We start from the raw sequence: 5,861 nt of genomic DNA on the forward strand, positions 1-5,861 counted from the left end.
TCACTCTATATAAATCTTACCTCAGTAAAATTTTTCTTTTACAAAGTGATTGCCCTGAGGAATGACAAGAGAGGGGACAGGAAGATGGACACAGTGCTGCTTTTTCACTATAGGCTTTCAATCCTTAAAAAAAAAAAAAAAATTAATGCATGGGTTTGAATTACTTATTTTAAGTTCTGAAAAATCAAGTGTGCTCCAATTTGAAGCTTCTTCTTATCCTTACTTCAGAAGAAATTCCTGTCTGGGAGGGTCTCAATTAGCATCAATGACCAGGTTCCCCTCTTCCTTTCCTCATGTCCCTCCAGAGTCAGAACGCTGGTCCAGGGGGTCCTGGAGCAGGTTCTGAGTCAGAAGACTTGCTCTTGAAAGCTGCAAAAGAAACAAAGTTGTAATCATTTATTCTCTGTCATGGGGCCACTGTACTGAACACAGAATCTCTTTAAAAGCTTTAAAAGTCAGAATCTCAAAAGCTTCCATTTTTGAATGCTAAGGCTTATTTGCATATCAAAATTGCCTCAGGATAGTAGGCAGAATTAGAAAATTAAGGAACAACATTAGAAGGGAGAAAAAGAAGTAGGACAAGCACATCAATGTATAGAGCACTTCCCTCTGTCACCAGCAACATTCATAAATAAAGTGCAAGACTCAAAATATCATGGCTGTTGCAATTTGGGTTAGACTATTACGGCAAATGTATTCACTAACTCGACAAACAAATCTTTTTCATTAAAAAAAAATACACATCTCTACAGCATCACTCCCTCTAGTGGATCAAAAAAAATCATATTTATAAAGAGTTCATCTTTTGGGGAACAATGGTAAAAGAAATTCCCATAAGAATCATCACCCTGACCAGTGATTACAGTAATGGTCACTACGGTGAATTAATTTTGCTTTCCTGTATAGTAAGGTTTTTTTCTACACCCTCCCTTCTTAAAAAAAAAAAAAAAAAAAAAACTTCATCTGAATAATTAACCACTCACAAATCAGAAAATGATAGACATTTCAAACATGACTTACAAGGATAAAAATTTGAAAACTATTGAAGGTAGTATTATCCTCAATATAAATCATAAATATTCAAAGAGTTGCACAGTCTCTCTCCAGCAACATGCAAATGAAAAAGCCATTTCAGCATGTATTTGTCCATATGTCACTCCAAAGTGTTTGTTGAATTGAGTTGGTGATGGCTTTTAATAAGTAATAATTCAAGTTTCATATCTACTTATTTTATAAAAGTAAATGTTCCAATATTATCAAATTATTCATTAGACCCTCTAATCTCAAATGCTGTTTAGAAGTCTTAGTGAACATTCTGTCATACCATGACTATATCTCATATTTGAGGGCATATATATAATATATAAGTAAGAAAATACCAGTCTGAGTTGACTTGACTTTTGAGTGTCTCACAACTCAGTCACAGATGCCGCAGCTAGGAAACAGACACCTAAAAGGGGCAAAAAGAATAACATTCTGTTGGGCTGATCTCTGAGGTGTAATCCAAGTGCCATGTTAATAACCAAACAGCAAGCCATGTTATTCAAATATTCGGGACTGGCTTTACCATTGCAAGTAACTGAATGGAGTTTCACATACTTTTTTTAAATGAAGAATTTGGAATAACCACACATCTTAGAAGTTCAGGCTCTTACAATAGTGAATTCAGGTAAAATACTGATGACAAGGTTTTCTACGCCTGGGAAGTAACATTTAACAGCAGGCAAAGAGACACATTTCCCACCAAAATCTAATGCCACTGCCATCAACAACCCCACAGAGGCTCAGCTACCTAAAATGGAAATGAAAATATAATGTATGGAAATATTCTCTTAGAAAAACTCCTTAAGGCTTCACATGTATTAATGTATTAGTTTGCAAACATTAAGATCAAAGCCAAAGCAACAAATACATCCTAAAAAGTTTTTCGTCAGATTTTTATTAACGATATACAAGTAGCAAGGCATAAAAAATTAATAGGCTCAAGCCTTGAAATGTCAAACCCAATGATCTGTACCCGTGCTCACCTCCTTTGCTTTTTGTTTCAGTCTTGCTGGCTCTGGGTCTTCTTGCCTCAAGCAACTCTCCATGGTTAAAAAAGGAGAAAGAAAGGTTAACAGATGGTTTAAGAGCCCCTCATCTGTTGCAGTAAGTTAAAAAATAGCAAAGGAAGGAGAATCGGATCCAAGGTGTCAAAAACACAAGGCCTAAATTCATAGACGTGTAATTTCAAGCCTTTAGGCTTACCAATAAACTGTTAAATATTCTGTTTTAAATAAAATCTACTGTAAGTTTTTAAAAATCAACCCAATTGACTTATAATATGGCTAACTCTTAAATTTGAAAATAAGTTTCTCTTCTTCTTTTAAGTAGTTGGAATGCTGTTGGTTGAGTCCTTTCACCCTCATTAGGCCTTCTACATAATTCTGTGGTCCCAAATCTTTCGTTTCCAGGAAGGTCCACCCATCCAATGGAGAAGCAGTTGCTGTCATGCAAAGGAAAAAAAAGCTATGCATAATGTACTTTTCCCACTTCCCCGATCCAAAAATATCCTGTGGTGCCAAATTTTCAGTCCCCAAATCTCTTGAACAATGAAATCAATCCTTAACTGCTAACAGTTCTTTGCACACACGTCTATCACAGAAATGTGTCAGAAAAATGAGGCAAGACTGCCTCTTTCCATGCTGTTTAGCATGTGCTGACATATGAAGAACCCAAAGAACCATGTGCTCAAGAAAATAAAAATGAAAAATATTTGACTTGAAACTCCAAAAGAAAAATTTGGCCTGTTTTCATCTATATTTATTTGCAACATATTTTAAACAGACAGAATGAAGAGTGACCACCCTAAAACCAAACTGCATCCACTTCATCAGAAGACAATGGGCGAGACCACCATCAGAGGGACCTAAATTTGGGCACTGACACCAGATGGTAGTTGTGAAGAGAGAGGAGACTGCTTCGCTCTTTGCAGAATGAGCTTTCTGCTGCTGGACTGTGGGGACAGGGGGTGGTCTCCCATAACTGTCACCAGTGCCCATTCCCAGTCCTGGCTTTAGTGGTTGGTCCCTCCTCATCAGGCACACAACTGTCCCATGGCAGAAATCACTGGTGTCCACCCACTTTTCCTTCCTTAGATAAATGCTGCAGATTCTCCCAGCTATAACAGGATCTACCAAACCAGCCTCTTGCCCATCATTCCCTCCTGTCCTCCATCCTCAAAGCCTCCTCACCTTCTCCTAGTGGGAAGATTAAAAGGAAAATAGAGCAGTAAACAAGAGAACACAAATGAGCGCAGAAAATAAGAACCCCTATTATGCCTAGTTTTATAACTAAGGAATGAGGTGGATGTTGGTGTCATTTCCTGAAATGGGAAAAATCAGGGGATTGGAGAGAGAAACTCAGGAGCTTGTTTAGAGACACCCCCCCACACACACAAAGCTTGCTATATCATCAGAGGATCAGGAGAGGAGGATAAGTAGGTGATGGCATACCTCAAAGGAGAGGTCCTAACTGCAGGTAGGACAACTGGAAATCACCATAAATGACACTTCTGGAAAATGTGAATCCACAGAGAAAGCAGGCGCGTGGTTTCCAAGGGGCTTTGGAGAGGAGGGAGTAGGTGATGGCGACTTAATGAGTATAAGGGTTCCTTTTCAGGGCATTGAAAATATCTTGGAAGTAAGCAGAGCAATGGAAGCACTTCACTGTGAATATAGTAAATGCCTCTGAATTGTACATTTGAAAGTGATTAATAGTTAATTTTATGCCGTGTGAATGGTAACTCAATAAAACAAAAGTTAAAAGTTTCGGATAGACAGGAGGAATGGGTTCTGAAGTCTATTGCACAGCAGGGTGCCTACAGTCAATAATAATGTATTGTATGCTTCAAAAACTAAGAGAGGAAATTTCAAAGGTCTCACCATGACAGGTAAACAAGTTGATGGATATGTTAGTTGACTTGATTTAATCATTCCACACTATACATGTATATCAAACCATCACATTATACCCCCTAAATGCATATAATTATGATTTGTCAAAAAAAATATTGATAAGAAAAAAGTAAGGAAATAAAAACACCTGGGAATCATCAGCATAGAGGTGATAATTAAAGTCATGGGGCTGAATGAGATCACCCACAGCCTGAGAGCGGACACTGATGAGCTGTTGCCTGGGGTGCTTAGAACACATGGAGTTTAGGGAGAGCAGAGAGATGGGCAGGGAAGTTCCAGAAGGAGCAGCCAGTGAGGACAGAGAAACTCTGGGAGAGCATACAGTCCCAGAGTTCAAGAGAGGAACCATTGGAAAGGATATCATGAGGTCCTATCAAATCTGCTGCAAGTTCAAGTCACCTGAGGATCAAAAGTTAACTACTGAATGTGACAGGACGGAGGCGCTCGGCAAAGATCTGTGTGGGAGGAATGGTGGCAACAATATAGTGTGACTATAGTCGTTTACAGAGAAAATCTGGAGAAGCGTGCTCTGGAAGTTGTACCTGGGTTTGTTTTAATCAGGTTTGGCAAAGCATGCAGACAAAGAAATGATCGTGGGATCCCAAGGAAGCACAAGGGCCCATGGGGAGACAGAAGAGGAAGAAGAAAGCGCATGACTCAGAGCCTTTACTGGGGTTTTCATTGGAAGACCTGGGTAAGGGAGGCACAAATCTCTGGCTGGATCGCTTGAATGATTTCTAGACTATGGGGCTGGCCTCTACTCCTGGGGTGATTTGGAGCAGGGGGAATATTGGCTTAGTATGTGAGAATTTGATAAAGGAGATAAGTAGGGATTGGGGCTCTGGACTGGTTGGTGTGTATCAAAAGTATGCTTGCAAGGAGTTACTTGCCCTCTCTGGGAATTTCTATCTCTAGGAATTAGTTATCCCTGGGGCAGGTGGGGGCGGGGGGAGCAGTCTCTCCAGGATGAGGGCCCCAAGTGCCAGAGCATCAAGAATACAGGACATATGAAAATATCAATGCAAAGTGAAAACAGGAAGTCTAATCAACTCTTGAGAGATTTTGCTATAAAGGGGGGCAGAGAAATGTGATTCTAAAGGGGGAGGCATGGAGAAATATTTTTGAGAAGGGAGAGGGTATAATACACTTTTATACTGCTGGGAATGAAGGAATGGAGAGGAAAACTGGTAAATGGGAGGATGGATGGCCAAAGCCACTGACTGGGAGAAGGGAAGGGGTACAGGACAGGAAGAGGGTCACTTACAGCAGCAGGAGAGCCAGGTGAAACAGAGGTGGGAAGCTGGTGGGTCTGAGTTGATGGCTGGTGATGAAGCAGTTCTCATTTTACTGCTTCTGTTTCCTCCATGAAATAAGAAGCAAGGTCATCAACTCACCACGAGGAAGGGAAAGGGTGCTGAAGATTGGAAGAGAGAAAAGAAAGCAGGAAACGGTGGTTTTGAAGAGCGGTAGAGTGAACCAATTGCCAAAGTGGATTTGTAAGACCAAGCTGTGCTGAGGGCCCGCTTGTGGTTTATGGTCATAAAATTCAAGTTGAGCCAAGTCCATGTGTTATTGGTTGAGGGGGGAGAGACTTGGAAATTGGAAGTATTCTAAGAGGGTACAGTTCTGGACCACACACATACAGTTACATTTGTAGTTCCCTAAAAAGGATCGGAAAGATTTAATTCAAAAGGGAAAAGATATTGTCTCCAGGAAGTGGAATTATGGGTACTCTTTGCAAACCTATTTATTTTTTGGGGGGTGGAGTTTTAAGATTTTGCAAAGAATATGTATTTCAATACACAAAAATAAAGCTATTGCAAAAATGAAAAAAAAAAAGGGAATTCGAATCCAGCAAAATTAGGTTAGGAAAGAAAGCAACTAACCCAATTTCCTACAGAAAAG

The 5,861-nt window shown here is 39.9% G+C and overlaps 1 long non-coding RNA gene across 1 annotated transcript; it reads right to left on the minus strand.

Annotated features, from left to right (window-relative positions):
• Positions 1-250: 250 nt before the first annotated feature.
• Positions 251-2,431, minus strand: LOC306647575. Its single transcript, XR_013760127.1, has 3 exons — positions 2,028-2,431; positions 1,380-1,450; positions 251-369 (listed from the first exon to the last, which is right to left on the minus strand). It is a non-coding gene; the product is annotated as an uncharacterized lncRNA (long non-coding RNA).
• Between the last annotated feature and the right edge of the window lie 3,430 nt (positions 2,432-5,861).

Source organism: Sciurus vulgaris (assembly GCF_902686455.1).
Source record: "Sciurus vulgaris genome assembly, chromosome: 17".
Taxonomy (NCBI): domain Eukaryota; kingdom Metazoa; phylum Chordata; class Mammalia; order Rodentia; family Sciuridae; genus Sciurus; species Sciurus vulgaris.